Source organism: Dermacentor silvarum, chromosome 3 (assembly GCF_013339745.2).
Source record: "Dermacentor silvarum isolate Dsil-2018 chromosome 3, BIME_Dsil_1.4, whole genome shotgun sequence".
In the NCBI taxonomy this organism is placed as follows: domain Eukaryota; kingdom Metazoa; phylum Arthropoda; class Arachnida; order Ixodida; family Ixodidae; genus Dermacentor; species Dermacentor silvarum.
In genome coordinates, this window is record NC_051156.1 from 102,495,340 (window position 1) to 102,513,689 (window position 18,350).

The window sequence follows — 18,350 nt, forward strand, 5'->3', positions numbered from 1 at the left end:
GAGCTGAGCAGAGCCGCCTCATGGTGCGCCCTGCGGTTCGAGACTGCCTCCTCGTGGTTTCTGTATATTTCGTCGTCTAAACTCGAGCATTCCGATAGCATCTGCCCCAGGGTTGCCCTGGCATCGCACGTCCTATATTTATGCGCGCGCGCGCGCACACACACACACACACACACACACACACACACACACACACACACACACACACACACACACACACACACACACACACACACACACACACACACACACACACACACACACACACACACACACACACACACACACACACACACACACACACACACACACACACACACACACACACACACACACACACACACACACACACATGAAAGTTCGCTCGATTTAAGTACGTGTGTGTTTGCAGTTGTCTCCAAGCAACTGGCTGCTCCTTACTTAATTTTTTGTGTGGTGGTGGGTATTTGCGTCTACCAAGCTTGTAGTGCTGCGTTATTTCATTATAGCTAGTCACACTCCCCCCTCTCCCACCCACTCCCACTCTTCCACGCATACGGCACGGTCGAGGCTTCGTCGGCTTCCGCAACGGCTGGGTTCGTGAGCTCTCGAGCCACCGCGTGGGCCGCCTCGTTGCCGGCCAGTGGGGTGAGTGTGTGTGCGGGCATCCATATGATGAACGTGCCATTTTTGCTTTGGATTTTGCTCTCGTTATTTCTTAGTATTCGCAGCGCCTCTCGGGAGAGCACCATTATAGCACCTTTATAGTTCTGTGATGAAAGACAGATGAACACAATTACAAATAACTGAGTAGAAGAAATAATTGATAGCTAAATATTGCAATTTCCTTTAACTGGCACCCATGTAAACCTGCTAATGTTTTGTGTCATAAGGCTCATGGAAACAAATACGTTACATCACGACACGAGTGTTAACAGCCTTGCGTGGGTAGTTAGCGTTGAGCAGCCAGTGTGCATCATCTCCTTCAGCAAAGATGACACTAATGAATTGCTCCTGGCCCCGTTCCGGCTGGCATCTCTTTGTATGCAGGCGTGGGACCGCATTATGAGAAGCTATGGTGCCCCTGTAATTTTTACTTCGAGCACTGAGATTTAAGTGCTAGAAGTTGAGAGGGCACTATCAATGGCTCGCCAAGCGGCTTCAATAAACCATAATTGTAGTAGCAGGCATAACCAATTATTACTCTTCTAATTTCACACATCCAATTCATTACTACGTAAAAGTGACCCCTTGACCACTTGTTGCTAGTTTCTTTGGACCAGCACAAATCAATTTTGACACAGCAGGCATCGGCGATTGTACAGAAAAAGCGATACCTCACGTAACATGCCGGATAATATGCATCTAAAAACGGTACTTCTGAAATATTGCATCAGCCACTGTTCCAACAATACAAGAAAAAGAAAATAAATACAGCAATATTTTCTTCTCGAAAGAAAAAAAAAACGGCCAATAAAGAAAAGTAAGCATTATAAGGGCTATTCGTACATCTCAACACCACGGATGCCTCGCCCATCATTGCTGATACAAAAGTATTCACTATTTATGAGCATATGCAAATGTGCAGCATACATACTTTCTAAATTTTTTTAACGAGACATCGCATATTGCGTCTTGCATACACTGCATTTAGAGAGCATTTAAAGTTACTAACATCAACGCAACACAATCTCTATAACCGTCTTCTGGCGAAGTACAAAGGTTATGCGAAATATTTTGCTCTAGATTTTAGATTTCCGCCATATTAACACATTCTGAATCGTAGCGGACAGTAATGAAGACATGCCCAAGTATCAGCAGTACAATAACTGGTAACGTGTAAACTGGCTTTAAATAAGTATACTAGTATATAGTACATAGTAGCAGTACACTGAAGTTTGACTATTCCCTTATTAACAGACCTATTTCGGATGTTACATGTTACAAGTACTTAGGTGTTATGATTAATTCCCAGCTTAGTTAGACTGATCACAATAATTATATCACGTCATCTCCAGAACGAAACCTCTTGAGGCATAAAGTTTAAGGAACTCCGAGCAGCGTTACAAAATTGGCATATATATCTATCATCAGGCCCAAACTCGAATATGCAGAAATAGTCTGGGATCCACATACCAAAAAACACATTTCAGAACTAGAAAACGTGCAGAGATGTGCAGTGCGCTTTACTTAACACAAATTTCTAAGTACTGACTCTCGATCTGCTCTGATGGTAGCTAACCAAATTCAGTCCCTCCGCATAAGGCGAAACATTTCTCGACTAAACTTTCTTCATTCACTTCTTCATAGGAAATTTGGAATCGCTCCAGACCCTTACGTCACGCCCTCAGTTACACGGAAAACCCGTCACAAACATAATTTCACCTTAGCCCCTAATTTGCTCGGACAAATCAATATAACTATTCATATTTCCCGCGAACAATCACGGAATGAAATTCATTACCAGAAGAAATGTTTGAAAATGAAAATTTTGTAAATGCTGTTGCCAACATTGTATAATTGTGTCCTAATCATGTTTTCCATATTCTGCCTGTCGGCTGTTAGTGATCATCCCTGTACTTTATTGACTTTTACTACTGTTTCTTGGCGCTCCGAATATTGTGTTTTATTTTTTCCCAGTATGCTTGGATCAATGAGGTCTGCAGTATCGTGTAAATAAAAGAAAATCCTGCGCTTGTGTAGTTCAAACTCTGCTCAAATTCTGCGCTTAATGTAGCTCCAATCCTGCTCGAATTCTGCGTTTGTGTAGTTCAAGTCCAACGCTAACGCACATGCAGTAACGTGAAACCTGGAGAAGTGCAAAGCAGTGATGCGCCGGTGTTTCCCTTATTTTATTCTTGTGCTATTCTTGCACAAGTGAAGGAGTAATCGAGCACTTGTCGGGTGGTGGCGTCCTATCTTGTGCTGCGCTGTTGCCATAATGGCGTTTCGAAAGCGATCTTCATGAGTTCCTGCTAATTCCCGCATATCCCTGGCTCATGCCCGCATATCCAACGCGGGCATGTGCCATACGTGATTTTAATATCGTTAATCGTGACGTAACTGACGAGCGTGTCATGTTACTGATGTCATGACCTGTCAGTTATGTTGGCCATACATTCCTACCCTTCCATGCCAATTTTGGTATATACCAAGTGAGTTAAACGCGAGTTTTCGGCAGACAGACAGACAATGAACTTTTATTGAGGTCCTGAGGGACTAGCCGGCGGCGACCCGCTGGGGCCGCCGGCTCGCCGCTGGCTGCTCCCATGTCGGAATCGGGAGGCCAAACCTCTCCGCTCTTTCACGGGCCCTCTGGACGGCCATGGACTGGAGCTTGAGTTCCGTACTTGAGATGGCCTCGTCCCAGTCCTGTTTGCTGGTGAGTGACGTATCCCGTAACGCAGGACACTGCCAGAGCACATGTGCTAGAGTGCTAAACTCCTCCCCACAATCCGGGTACTGTGGGTCAATTTCTGTGTTTATCCTGCTCAGGAAACCTCGCGAGGGATATGACCTCGTCTGAAGCATCCTAAGCGTGATTGATTGAGCTCTACATAGATTTGGGTGTGAAGGCGGGAAGCGCCTGCGTTCCTCTTTATAGTGGGAGACGATTTCATGAAATGTTAATAAGGGGTCGCTGTGGCCGAGCTCCTCCGGATCCAATGAAGCCTCACCGCCGTCGCGGCGCGTGAATTCTCGCGCACGGCGGTGAGCAATTTCATTGGGGTTCGGACGGCCCGGCAGCACGTTGTCACCCATGTGAGCGGGGAACCACGTAATGTAATGCACGGGGTCAGAATAAGTTCTTGACTTGCTCTTCAGAAGCGCCTCCGCCTGTCTCGCAACCATTCCCGAAGCGAAAGCCCTGAGAGAGAGAGATAAAACTTTATTTTGTTCATGATGGGGTCTGGGGGCGGCGGGGGTTGGGAGACTAACCCCCAGGCCTCCCCTTCCTCAGACGGCGGCCAGCCCTTGTTTTATGGCGGCGTCTTCGGCCATCCGGACGGCCCAGAGCTGCTCTTCTGGGTCCAAGCTGAGCAGCAAAGTCTCCCACTGCTCGGCCGTAGTTATGATGTGTGTAGTGTTAGTGCGGTGAGTGTTGGTGGGTGTAGCTTTCGGGCATGCCCAGATGATGTGATCGAGGTCAGCGCGGGCCTCGCAGGCTATGCAGAGTGGGGAGTATGCATCGGGGTAAATTCGGTGGTATAGCACGGGGTTTGGGAAAGTTCGCGTCTGAAGTAGTCGCCAAGTGGTGGATTGAGATTTATTCAGTGTTTTGTGTGCTGGTGGGTAGCGTAATCGCTCTCTGCAGGAGTGGAGGAGTCTCTGAATGTGACAATGCGGTCGCGCGCGTGTCCGCGGTGCAGAACTAAGGGCTCATCAGGACTGGAAGATGCAGGAGACGGATGATGCGCCTGGTGTGCGAGAGCTCGGGCGGCATCGTGGGCGGCTTCGTTTCCAGCCAGACCCGAATGACCAGGGGCCCAGATGATCTGTACGCGGCGTTGCCTTGAGGCGGGAGTGTCGGAGAGTATTTTCTGTGCTTGGGGTGCTATGAGTCCTCTTGTGTAGTTGCGCATGGCCGTTTTTGAATCGCTGATGATGTAGTGTGCATTGGTAGAGGCATAAGCCAAGGCGATGGCCGTTTCCTCTCCTTCTTCGGGTTGAGTGGTGAGTATTGATACGGCCGCGACGAGGCGGTACTGCGAGCCCGCGACTACGGCGACCGCCATGGCGTTCTGGTGGGGGTATTCCGCGGTGTCCACGTAGGCTACATCTGCGGCGTGGTCGTAGCGCTTTTGTAGATGTTTAGCTCTGTCTGCACGTCGCTCCTGATTGTGTTCTGGGTGCATATTACGAGTTATGGGCGATATAACTAACTGAGCGCGAATGTTTGGAGGGACGGGTACTTTTGGTCCGAATTGGGTGGTGTAGGTTATGCCTAGGGTGCGCAGAATGTGTCTGCCCGTGGTGGAGTTGGCGATTCGTTCATATTGGCTTATACGCTGAGCTTCAATAAGCTCGTCTATGGTATTGTGAAGGCCGAGGGCATCCAGTTTCTCGTTAGATGTGGAAATTGGAAGCTGTAGGGCTTGCTAATAGGCCCTCTTAATCATGGTGTTGAGTTTGAGCTTGTCAGTCGCATTGAGGTGAAGGTACGGGGCGACGTAGGTGATCCTGCTAAGGGCGTAGGTGGTTACCAGACGAATGAGGTTGTTTTCTTTCATGCCGTGATGTCTATTTGCGATGCGTGCTATGAGGCGAGTTGTTTGGTGTACATGAGTGTCTAATTGCTTGAGCATCTCCGTGTTTCTGCCGTTTTGTTGGGTGCGTAAGCCAAGGATACGGATGCTAGGCACTGTAGGTATGAGTTGCTGATGCACGTGGAGTTGTATCTCGGGGGGATTAGGGTCTGGGCTTCGACCTCCCCACGTAGGCCTGCATAGAAGGAGCTCCGATTTCTGTGGGGAGCCACCAAGGCCGCGTGGTTCTACGTATGCAACAACCTCGTTGATGGCTTGCTGCAGCGTGTCTTGGATGTCTCATTTGAAAGCCCTGAAGGCCGCGCGTGATTCAGTGTAGATATACGACCTTTTAAAATCCTGCATCGCCAGCGCTACCGCCACCTGCTTTGCCACGTCGGCCATGACAGCGCCTACCGAGGCCGCAGATAAGAGCTCGTCCTTCTCGCTGACCGCCGTGACCGCGAATTTACCGGAGCGCCCATATTGAGCTGCGTCCACGAAGGTTTACAGGCCGACCGTTGTCTTTAAAATCGTCCTGGCACGAGCTGCTGGCCTGCCCGCATTATGCTGTGGGTGAACGTTTCTAGGGAAGGGACCGACGACGTAGGTCCCTCTGGAGCTCTCGTCCAGCTGAACCGCCTCACTGTAACTGTAACGCGGCCGCAAGCTCGCTGCATCCAAGAAGCGCCTACCCGGGCTGGAGCCTTAAAGCCTCGTGATCTGCACCGCTTGTTGCGCCTCTATTAGTTCGAGGGTGGTGTTATGAACGCCGAGCTGCATTAGCCTGTCCGTGCTCGCCGTGACCGGAATACCCAGTACCTTCTTGACGCTTTTCCGCATCAACGTATCAAGCTTCTCGTAAATTTTCGGCAGATCTTGTTTTTGTGCGTGACCACGATGACATGACATCACATTAAACGCCGACAGCCCACGCCCATAAAGTGCGTCGCACTTAAAATACTGATGTCAATACAGTGCCAGTGAGCACACCTGTTTGTTTTCTGCATAATAAAAATAAGTTTCTACATAAGACCTTCACATGTATTCTGGCTCATATGTACGTTTCAAGCCCGAGGACCGGGAATAGCGCATCATCTACAATATTTTTTATTATTTAGTTGTTGGGTATGTGCAACTATTGCACAAGACGTATAAAATCCTTAAATATAATCAGGCATCTTCTGCACTTTTATGAGCCCTACACCTGTCATCAATCAATCCATCTGTTTATTTCCGTCTTTCGTGTACACGATGCAACGAAAATAGGTGGCAAGAGAAAAAAGCTGCTTTTTCGCAGCTTGACTGAGCTCTTGCCACCCGTACACCAGCAAATATGCATGCAGGAAATGAGCATACAGAGAAGTTCTTCATTTTCTTTTTGCACCTTCAAATGAAGATCAACCGTCTTACAGAATGTACGAGCAGCATAATATAAAGTATTCAAAACAAAACACACACAAAATACAAACAGAAACTACATGAGGACAAGTATAAGATATCACCAAAAACATTATTCAAACGTTTTAGCATAAGTAAATCAAGAAAGATCTATTGAGAATACTAGATACTAGAAACTACACAAAGATCAAATATTTCCTTTTTCGTTAGTGTTAGTATGTCTATATCTTGTGCATAGTATTCGTTCAATGTAAGTGGCATTCTGTGTCGAATCATTTCTTTGCCATAATGTGTACGGGAGAAAGGAAATTGAAAAGGTGGCTTGTACCTAAAAAAGTACAACGCTATGTTTTCTTTTAAATTTGCTAGGTCTAAAAGCTTTTCACTTTTGATAGGTTGAGAATTTTTATACATTAGTAGTAATTTGTGGAGGAGGAGGAGGAGGAGGAGGAAAAACATTTATTAAGAGAAAAAAAAACAAGCAGGCGTCTTCCTGCTTGTGTTTGGAGGTGCCCTCAGTCCAAGGCTCCTGCGGCTCTTGCTGTCTCCCGGGCCCGCCGCACCAGTTGTTGCTGGTCACGAGGGTCCGAGCTAGTCAGCACGGCCTCCCACTGCTCGGGTGTGGGGTTGGGTATATGCGGGGCTACCTCTATATTGGGGCATGCCCATGTGGTGTGATATAGGGAAGCGTAGTCGTTACAAAGGGGGCATTTGTACGAGTACAGCGCAGGGTGTATTGCGTGTAATCTGCTTAAAGGGGGGTATGTGTTGGTTTGTAATTGTCGCCACGCTACTGCGTCTTCACGTGAGAGGGTCTTGTGCGGGGGTGGGTATTGTCGTCTGTTCAATCTGTGGTGTTCTAATATGGCGTGGTATTGTCAAGGTACAGGCTCCATAGATGCGGCCGTATCCCTCTCTTGTGGCGCCCGGGTGGCATGAGCTCGGGCTACAGCGTGCGCACGCTGATTTCCACGGAGGGACTCGTGTCCTGGAGTCCATACTATTTCAGCGTCGGGTAATTGAGAGGCTTGTTTGAGGAGTCGGGCGGCGATGGAACATATTCTGCCTCTGGCATAGCTACGACAAGCTGCTTGAGAGTCGGTATTAATTGTAGTGTGTTCTGCTTGGTGGGCTGTAGATGTTCAGTATGAAAAGGCTCTTTCGGCCTCTTTGGAGGGGTAGGATCTCAATTAGGTTGTGGTCGACGTCACTGCCGTCTACTGTGTGTTGTATTGTAGTGAGCGTTTTAGCTGTAAGTGTGGCCACGCGGCTTTCAGGCGTGGTAGTATGTGTGTTGTAGCCGGTTTGAGTTGGGTGTGTGCCTGTTTCCTGCAGTGCGATTACGCTCGGTGCCGTGTTGGCGTTAATTATGACTGTCTCAATGATCCATGCTTGCGTTTGTAGCTGCGACAATTTCATTGCCAGATTAAGAGTTGGTTTTCCGTGCTGTGGTTGGTTTTTCTATTCATCTTGCCTTACGGGTGGATCGGCAGGGTGTTCCTGCTCTACTTCCTGTTGTGCCATTGTTTTCACCTTCTTACGTCGCTGATCTTTTGCGAGCCGTGTTTCTTCGATTGCATTTGCAAGTTGCTGGATACTTTGTTGCATGGCTAGCATCTGCTGTTGCAGTGCATCGACTTTCTCCTCGACTTGTGCGATTTCTGTGGGTTTTGCTGATTCCGCGAGAAGCATGGGTTCAGAACTCTCCGAAGATGATAGTGATGAGGGTGTGCTTATTGGTGCGGACTCCTGACTGGCGGTACGACTGGCGTATAATTCTGCAATGTGCGTGCGAAGTTTTTTGTTTTCTTCGTGGAGGCGTTTGTTCTCCTCTCTGATCGCCTTTAGCTCAGCTAGAATTTGCTCTTGAATATCAGTATTGTTTTTGGGGAAAGAAATGTGTGGGGTGGGTGCTGGGTGTAGATGTGCTGAGAGGGTTTTGTTTTGCGGGGCTGTGTGAGAGGGGAGAGCCGTGCTGTGAGAGCCGTGCTGACCAGCTCACCGTTTGTGATCCCGGCGCAGCAGGTCCGCTGGGGTTCCGGGTCGCTCCCTGTTGGTTCCGCGTACAGGAGCAAGACCTGGAGCCGGAACGCTTCCGTCGCTGGCCTGGGCGTGACCGAGACCTCGATCGTGAGTGTTCATGGCGGCTGGTCCTTTGTGATGCTAGGGGTGTCTTCTTCAGTCGATCAGGGCACTCCTTGGAAGCCGTAGGATGGGACCCCTGGCACAGGGCGCACCGGGGGTGGCAGGGGTGGTCCTGAGTGGGGTTTTGTGTACCACACTGGGGGCACACGTTGACTTATGGCGTTGAGCATACATCGGTCCGGTGGCCTACTTGGTAGCAGATGCGGCAGACATGTGTCGTTGGTCTGTATGGTTTGCAGCGTACTTCACCGCTGTAATATCGCACGTAGAAGGGTACAGTCTTGCCAGTGAATGTGATCACTGCCGCGGAGGTCTGTCCAAGCATCCGAGCGTGTAAGATTTCTCTACCAGGTGCATATAGTCCGTTGAGGAGGACTTCTGTGGGAGTTCCTGCGGGGATGCCGTGAATAACCGCTTTCGCGGAGCTGTCGGGTGCCGCTACGTATGCCGTGACCGCAAATTCTCGACCGCCCAGATGAATTGTATTGATGTGACGGATGCTCATAGCTAGCTCTTCGTTTGGTGTGCTAGCAATAGCGATGTTTTGTACTGGGTCAATTCTTACTGTGAGGGTCCATACGGGCTCAATGGTGGGGTGCTGACATGCCATCTTGATGCCTTCAGCAACCTGCGGCGTGGTCCATGTGGCAAGGTTTAGTCCCTCTCGGGGGCGGATGATGATCTTGAGGTCGTTTCGGGGCAGCGGTGGGAGTCGCTCTACTCGGGAGACCGATGGGTGTCGGGGTTGAAGAGGGGGATTGGTGGGAGTTGATGTTTTTTTCCGACCGTACTTAACAGTGAGCCAGTCTCCGCCGTCAGCTTCATCAGGAAGTGGGATATGTGTGTGCTCGAGATTCATCTTGGTACCATCGTTGGTGGCCATTGGTTCATGGGAATGGGTCAAGGTCTTCGGCCAGACCTCTAGGGAGATAAGCCTAACCTCTCCTAGGCCTAGCTCTGGAGAGCGGCAAGAGATGGCGATCGGCCGTACTCGTCGTTAGGGTTAACTGGGCGGACGCCGCTTACGAAGTTGAGAGTCAGATAATTCCTGGAGCAAGAGACTCACAGTGTATATTTGGGTGTCCACGTGTTCTATTCGACGTAAGGAGTCGAGTGATGCTGGTTGTGGCGGCGTAGATGGCAGTTATCCGGAAGTTTAGCGATGTAGAGGCGGGAGCCCATGTGCGGTCCTGATCGAACGGCTTCTTCTTCTTCCCGACAATCTTCCAACTTGTGGAGGTAGATTATTGTGGAAGTAGATTTTGTCCGCTTTTATAATTCTATGCTTACGAAATAGTACATCTGTATGCTCTAGAAACGGGGCGTTATGGATGCACCGCACTGCCTATTTCTGCATTATCGTAAGTTTTTGCAGGTTTGAAGTGTGGTGTTTCCCCAGACTGATGCGCAGTAATACAAGTGGGAATTCAACAAGGCGCAATATAAAGCCATTTTCACATTTTCTGGAAGTATGTGGCTATAACGACTTAGCACACCGGCAGCTTTGATTAACTTCGTTAGTAGGTTTTTTATGTGCTTATTCCAAGACATCTGCTCCGTGAAAACGACTCCGAGTAATTTTACCGACTTTTCAATGGTGATGTCGTAAGGACCTAGGGTTATGAATCCAGTTGCTATTTCCGCAGTTCCCAGTGGACGAAACAGGACGCACTTCGTTTTTGATTCATTTAGGTCAAGCCGATTTCTTTTACACCACAGGTAAAGTAGCTGACAGAAGGCCGTAGCCTTAGGTACTATTTCTTTCATATTTATGCCATCTATAAGAACTGAGCAATCGTCTGCATATATAAGGTATTGGCATTTATTATAAATTTGTACGATATCAATTATGTAAAAAAGGAAGAATATTGGTCCCAGTATACTTCCCTGAGGAACTCCCACTCAATGGGCATCAGCCTGGATTTAAGTTTGTTTAGTTCGACGTATTGTAGGCGAGAGTTTAAATAGCTTTGGATTAGTTGCAAAGCTGTTCCACTAACACCCTAGCGTTCCAATTTATCCAATAGTATTTGATCGTTGACTCGATCAAAGGCCTTGCTGAAGTCTAAGAATATACCTAATGTCATCACCACTGTTGCCTCGACAAGCATCATACATCGCTGTAACAGGCGCATCGAACTATGCATGTGCCTCATTTGGTATACGCATTACGATATAGCAGCTTGTGAATGGTGTAAAGCAGAAATATAAAAATTGCATGAGATTAAAGTTGGGACCTCATTGCGGTGCACAAACATTGCGTGCAATTGCATAAAATGGCATAGACTGAAAGTAAGCACAACAGTGTGAATCGTTGTTAGGTGTATAGCATTTCACTCGCCGCTTCGCTAAAGCTACGCTCCGCATCGATTTTAACATGCGCATTGTATCTGCATAATTTTTTAAGACTTTGAAATCGCTCCGGAACTTGTATCGCGTATTCCCAGTTTGTTCGAAATCTGTAGAGTGCCTCGGATCCTGAAATCTTGCACAGCTTTCCTCAAAATTGTGTAAAATACTTTGCTAACAGAAAACGATGCTGCGCTTCTTCTAAAGTATCTTCTTTAGCATTCCATTCTATTTCCACAGAACCTTTTCTTCCAGTTGCCTAAAAATATCGCTTCTTTAGTGGTACTGACTTCATGCGAGCGCTTCAACTGCTGCCAGATGCTGTCCATTCTGAGTTAAAATTCAAATCACTTTATTTATCTACAAATGAACAAATATGCAGTTGTAAAATATATACATGCACAAGAACACGCTGTTAGCGTATTGCTGTGAGTGTAGCTTTGCAAATGTTTTGCTAGCCTCTGTTCCGCTGGCAGGCTGTAACACGTAAAAGTTGTTAATAACTGACAGCTTGTAGCAGCAGTCAAAGCTGCTGGCAAATGCAGGCCGAAATGTATGGAAGTAAGCTATGTAAGACAAAAGTTTAGTTGTCGAACGTTTGGTTTAAAGTTGTCAAGCAGAATTAAATATTTGGAAATGGTACTCAAAAAGATGTTTCCCTTACGCAAGAAATTACACCATCTGAAGGCGGTCATAGAAGATACCAGTGTCAAAGTGTGTTATTTAGCTATGAAGTTGTAGGGTAGTTCACATGAAGTATCCCAATCAAATTCATATGAACAGGATTGTGTGTAAAAATTATGGACTCTGCATGCATATAAAGTCTTCTTGAATGACGCATTCTAGACCATGCTAATCCTAATTTAGCCACAGAGATAATACATATAGGGTGTCCCAACTAACGTTAGCCAAACCCTTCAACGAAAAGAAAAATGCACCTAAAAATTTGCGCATGAATTCATTTTAAGCCCTACAGTGTTCGGTCGTTAGACATCTGACAACCAAGCTGCGCAGGTCTTATAATTGTACCTTGCACCATGTTTTTTAATTTTTTTATTGAACAGCTTGGCTAACGTTAGCTCAGACACATGGTAGAAACCTGCATTATAAATACTGTGTTTCATGCATATCTAGTAAAATGCTAACATTTTGAAATAGTTACTTACGTTTTTTTAGCTTGTACAAAAATGAACACTGCTGCTGTCTGTCAGGCATTATGTGGCATACGTGAAGAGCTGCTACAGTAAGTATGCTTGAAAAAAGGGTGTCGATGCTTCAAAAACTGCCTTTGTTGCACTGGTGTAAAATCATAGCAAATGTTAATAATGGAGTCCATCTTTAGTCATCATGACAATAAGGTCCATATTCCAATGCACAATCAGAAGCGCACAAATTTGGTGCTCCTTTTTGTTTCTAATAAAATCTAGCTTATTCACAAATTTCTTGTCATCAGAATGGAGAGTTTTAATGTAATTGGGTTAGCCTCAGACTTCTGGCTCTTTAAAGTACTCCTAATAGTTTTCCGGTCATCATTACGTCTTTTTAGAATGCTTATTGCTTACTCAATTTCGTAGAACCTTCTGGCAATATTGCACATCAGAAAAGAATAAAAACCATAATTAAAATTAAGAATCTGCATCGAAGTTGCCACAATTCCTAGCATGACGTAGTTAGCACGGTTTCTCCCTTCTTGACTCACCCAGCTACCACATGACTTGTCACATGACATCACAGCTGCTCCGGCGCGGGGCGCGGTGTCTTCTTTCAGATTCGCTTCTTCATGTTAGTGTGTTGAAAGGGTCTTTTGGTTTGGGCATATTAAAAACACACTCACGGATAGTATCATGGCTGTAGCTTGGAAAAGGTTTATGATGCAGATTTGCTGTAGCGAACGTGTTGACGAAGCGTCATAGGACAGCTTCGAAAACGTCGAACGACGTTAGAAGTAGCAAGGGCAGATGAGTCCGCGTCGGCTCAGAGTACGTAGAGAATACGCGGCTTCACCCCAGGACACTACACCGTTTGTAGCTCCGATGTCTCACGCCCATGGTGGAAAGCCCATCAAGACAACTGTAACTGGGAGAGCACACAGATTCACCTAAGCATGTACACAACAAGACTCGTGTGCGACCTGTTGCCAAGTACGAACAAGGACTAAAATAACGTGTTGCTATGACGGGCTGCTAAACCCTTAGTGAAACGTCATGCGTTTTAAGAAATCAATCGGCCCATCCACGCGTACCATTGTACTGTACACTATACCTCCGAATATCAGTTGATTTCACTTTTCCGGGTACAACGTTGGCGAGCCAGAATTCGTCTTTATAAAGCTATCGCAAGAATACAACAGCAATACATTGAAATCGAGAAAGAAGGATGTAATAGGGGTGCTGTTAAGGGTGTAAAGAATGAATACACGCTCACTTACTCTGAAACACGTAAATAAGTAATTTACTGCAAATTCTGTAATTAGCCTCTACAAAATAAACAGTACTCAACGTGGTACTGAAAATGTGAAAAGAAACTTATATAACGCTTTTTTGTGCTACTAGTCGCACGAACATCTTCACTGTAAAGTATCTTTACCGCGTGTAACAACCGAACCACATGAGATACAAGGAAAAGGTATAATGACGAGACTTTTACGAAGAAAATTATAATTAAAATTCAGCCACTAAGACTGCTCAAGAGCTCTACTCAACTCAATAAATATCTGAAAAAGACAGTGCGCACGCTTTTCCTAGCGATTGTTAGCCCCGCGTAAAAGAACTATTCTTTAAAAAAGGCCTGTGACATAATGATGTTAGTGCCACTATCATCAGTATAATTATGTATGACGACGAGAACATATTACAGTGAGATGGCCACGTGCCTTCTTCCGCATGATCACAATTACGCTATGGAATTTCAGCTCGCTCCATTCTAAGGAAGATGCGTTTCATGTAGGTGATCCCAAGCCATATTCGATGAGTAAGCGTTACAGAGTTTGTTGAATACAAGAGGACTGTAGTATTTAAGAAGTAGACCAAATAAATACATGTCGAAACTTTTGCAATCAAATATTCCCCATGTTCCGGACAAACACCTAGCGGACAAGTCATGGCTACGTGAACCATTGGCATTTTTCAAGATTTGATCACGGAGGAAATACTTCATGACCTTGTGGCATATTTCCTCCTCAAAAATACGAAAGCCTGCAGAGCGTTGTACCGAAAATACTACGGTCGAAAACCGCTCACCGGTGTGTTTTCGAAGCACGAAAGTGGGCCGAAGAGGTGCTTGTGTTGTATGTGCGCGTCTCGTCAAAGTGGGGCCGGTTGCACTGATTGCAGCACTCGCGTTCGCTGATACAAGTGCGTGATGTCAAGCGATTTGGCAGCGTACCAGACGTATAGCCTTCGGCTTTTGTCAACCCCAAAACGACGGTAAGAGGCAGGACGGCCGTCCGGATCAACCGCGTAATTATCCAACGCATTGCGGCAATCGCTATTCCGTACTCGTGAGCTTTGTACTGGGAAGTTCATGTTGCATTAAGCACATTAGTTGCGTGCTGTCTCACTGCCGGTTGTGGAACATCCTTTCTTGCCTGATGGCTGATAGCGTCACGTAACACATGAACTTAGGAGCAGGCACGTGGCTATGAACTCTTGTGTGCTGCCGAGAACATCAAAGCTCGAACACTCGAAACCATCACTATCAATGAACAAGAGGGAGAGAAATTGGGGAGCTTGACCTTTGCTAATAAAATGAGTGAGTTCCCTAAGTCTGTTACCCTTGTCAAGCGATGACATCGGGTGTCGCGGCTCAAATGCTGGCACTGAAAAGAAGAGAAAGAGCTACGTATCTGACGTTGATAGATTAAGTTTTTGTAGCACTGTCTAGCAGCCTACAACCTTTCTGGCGTACGAAAGTGAATCGAACCCCGCCAGTTTCTACAGGGACAAAGGCAAGAAAGGGAAAACATCTCAGGAGGTGAACGAATACTTTTAATTCGAATAGCGAAAAAAATGAAAACGGAAGCACGCATTCACCGGCATTGAAAGTGATTTACTTTAAAACTTCATACGTACTCCAGGGAATACAGAAAGTTTTACTTCTCTCGCCGCCAGTGGCAAGACAACAACGAAAAAATCTAGAGCATTGAAGGTGTGCGAAAGGATATATTCGCAACCTTGACAGATTCCGTGTAGAAGTTATGAGACATGAATGCCCCTTGCTTGTGGCAACTTCAAAAAGCCGCACATTAAGCCCATCTTTCTGAACGTGAGTGGAATATTAAACCTAACCTGTGCTTAATTCTGTGCATGATTGCAGCCTTCAGTGGCCGTACAAACAAAACGAAAAGTGCGACGTGCTTCGGGTACTAAACATTGAAGTACATTAAGTGTCCGCGTTTTCCACAAGGCGGACGAAGAACGTCGCACTAGAAATGGGTCACTGCGAGCCTACGCAAGTTCCTGGTGCTAAGTACCATCTAATCATGGGCAAGGTCGCCAACCGTTTCCACTGCCTGTACGAGCGGCTGGTGCTCTAAGCACAGGTCACCGTCACTATTTTTCCGAATCGGTCTTCAATATTCAATGAGCCCTTTTGTGTGGATATACAGAGAACGCTTCTGTAGTGCCTCAGGTAGAGTACAAAACCATTGAAAGCCAACGGCCGTGCTTTAAATAAAGTGGCTACATATGTCGTGCTATTTTCTGGCGTTGGCTTTTCACAAAAGCCTTAATTTTTCCACTGTCGAAAACGACAACACCAGCGGTCTATACGTATATTCGCCGTGAACGAGCTGTGTCTTTTTTTTTACTTCAGTGTTGCCGTAAATACCTGAGGTATTCTACCCCCAAAGCTGCATGGACATCACATCGGATTAAAATTATCTTTGCAAAAAACTATCTTTAACTGAAAACAAAATCTGCCGTATTACGGGAGTCACCAACGGGGATGACGTCGTTAAGTGGGCTCAAGTTTCGGTTTCACAAAGAGAAACGTAACAAGGCAACATTCATTAACAGCGGAGGTGTTTGAGCCGGCCGCAAGTCCTCGACGCGTAAACAGAAAATGTGGGCTTATCCTGGCGGTTGTGCAGAAAGGGTCCAAGTGCCATGACGCATACCCATGTGAACTAGCGAAGCTGAGCCTGGTTAAGTATAGAAAAGCATGGTTGGGACTACTTAAGCTTAATAATTCATCGATAGCCAATCGATAGCTAATCACGAGCTAATCGGTAATCGATCAATACGCAATAAATTTCGGAAAATGCTGAGGATGACTTGGTAGTGCCTAGGCCAGCCAAAAAGCCAGGACTAGCTAGGTGCGCGTCAGCTCTGTCTCTAGCATTGCGCCTCCACTGCAACCTAAGCTAATTTTTGTATGTTCTTGGATTGGCATTTTCACTGCTAGGAATTGATGTATTTTAAAATTAAGAAAACTTGTTCTCGTAAACATATTGACAACATGGACGGTGTTCGCGTTATTATTAGACACTCTCAAGATTCTCGCGAGACCGAGCAAACACAAGCACGTCGTAGTAATTGATGATCGTTCAATGGTGCCGAAAAGATAACCGATATCGAGTATTACAAAATTTCAATAGCACTACAATCTGATATTTCCAATGTTGCTTTATATTGATTCATTTATTATTGCATAAGAAATACTAGCAATCTGTCACCGGTCTCTGCACAACTGTTTAGAGGGGTATGGTTGAAATGATGCCACGAGGTGAAATGAATCCTTGCAACAATATCGCAATTCACAAACACAAGTGAAGCAGCCGCTCGCATCAGCAGAAAAAAAGTGCGTTGATTAACACTCCCCATCCCCTTCCCAGCGCGCACAAGTTGTCATATGTTTGCATGCGGAGTTTTATCTTTAGACGTAACCGGATTTCCCAATTCAGATATCAAGAAAACCAAACAACGCTTTGGCTTGGCACGCTATGCTATTTCGATAATACTCCTAGAAATATATTGACCCTTTTCTCGGCAATCCCATGGGCGCTGCCATCTTTGATCATGTGGTGACGCGTCCATTGCTTGTTTCAACTGCCTCCGTGTTTACATGGATGTGTATGACACCGGTGCGGCTTATCAAACCTCTGTTTCGGGAGATATCGTAGACGGTGACTGGGTGGACGACACGAAGCTTTGGCCACTGATTCAGAGGACATGTAAAAGCGCTTTCAGAGCTAATTAAGCTATGTCTAAACGGCCCGAGCAGCGTATAACGCGCTTGTTCTAAAAGCGAGGCTACAAATATATTCCAAGCTATCCCAACTTTCAGCCCATAATTTCAATCAGGATTATGGTGTCGTTCTCTTCGATCTTTATTTAGCAAATATTTTGTATGAGCGGCTTTTCACGTTTATGACTCAGTAACGTTCCTCGGTGCGGTCACCATCTGATTATTTTCTGCTTCATTGCTAGCGGGTGTGCTCAGTTCCGTTACATTGTTTCTTGCTGCGCACAAGGCTTCAAAAGGCAGCTATTTTGTACATTGTAATACCTTGTAGCAAAGACGTAATATCGCCAGTAACTCACTTAGTCTTGTCGACCGTCCCGAAACATTCAGTTTCGGCCATTCGTGCGCTATCGGTTTATTACCGTCATTTATTGTGCGTATATCGTGCGCATATATATTTAGAAGCGTGCGCCCGTTCACTTTTTCTTGACACGTTGCCGAAAGAGTGTGCGTAAGTTTCCGTGCCAGTTGGGGTAGATGTGTGTAAATACTGTGCGCGAAACCTACTATGACAGGAAGCGGCGCTAGTCCCTTTGTCATTGTTACACGAGCGGTATTCACTCTTGCCGACGTACTGGAATTGAAGTCCTTTCTTTGAAGGTTAGCGATAGAATGCTGGAGGATGAGCAAATTTCTGTAACCTTGAGTAAAGCCGTACATGTCGAAGTGCTAGTAACACGTACAGAAAGTAGTAGCAGCGGTCAGGAAACTTTGCCGAACAGAATAATTCCATTCCTTAGTATGCCGGTCACTATTTTTGCAGCCAACTATGCAGCCAACTGCTGCACAGGTCTTCAATCCAGCATGATTGGAGCACAGTGCGTAAGCGAAAACTCAGTTGCATTTCCTACAGCTAATCGCACAGAACCAAGGTAGAAGCGGTAATGGTTTCGTATCCGTGCGCGGTTGCTGAGGCGACGTATGGCGCGCCGCCGGAAGCGCCATCTCGGTTTTCTAGAACAAACTGCTCAGCGAAAAGGGTCAATA

The 18,350-nt window shown here is 46.2% G+C and overlaps 1 protein-coding gene across 2 annotated transcripts in view; it reads right to left on the bottom strand.

Moving 5' to 3' along the window:
- The window catches only part of LOC119445637 (sulfotransferase 1C2-like), a 47,457-nt gene that overhangs the window by 11,177 nt on the left and 17,930 nt on the right, over positions 1-18,350 (bottom strand). The window contains exon 1 of one of the 2 annotated variants that reach the window (XM_037709909.2): positions 14,360-14,431. The exons of the other annotated variant lie outside the window; for it this stretch is intronic. The gene's annotated coding sequence lies outside the window, so the exon portion shown is untranslated. Of the gene's footprint in view, positions 1-14,359; positions 14,432-18,350 lie in introns of those variants that run through there. 2 annotated transcript variants of the gene reach the window in all.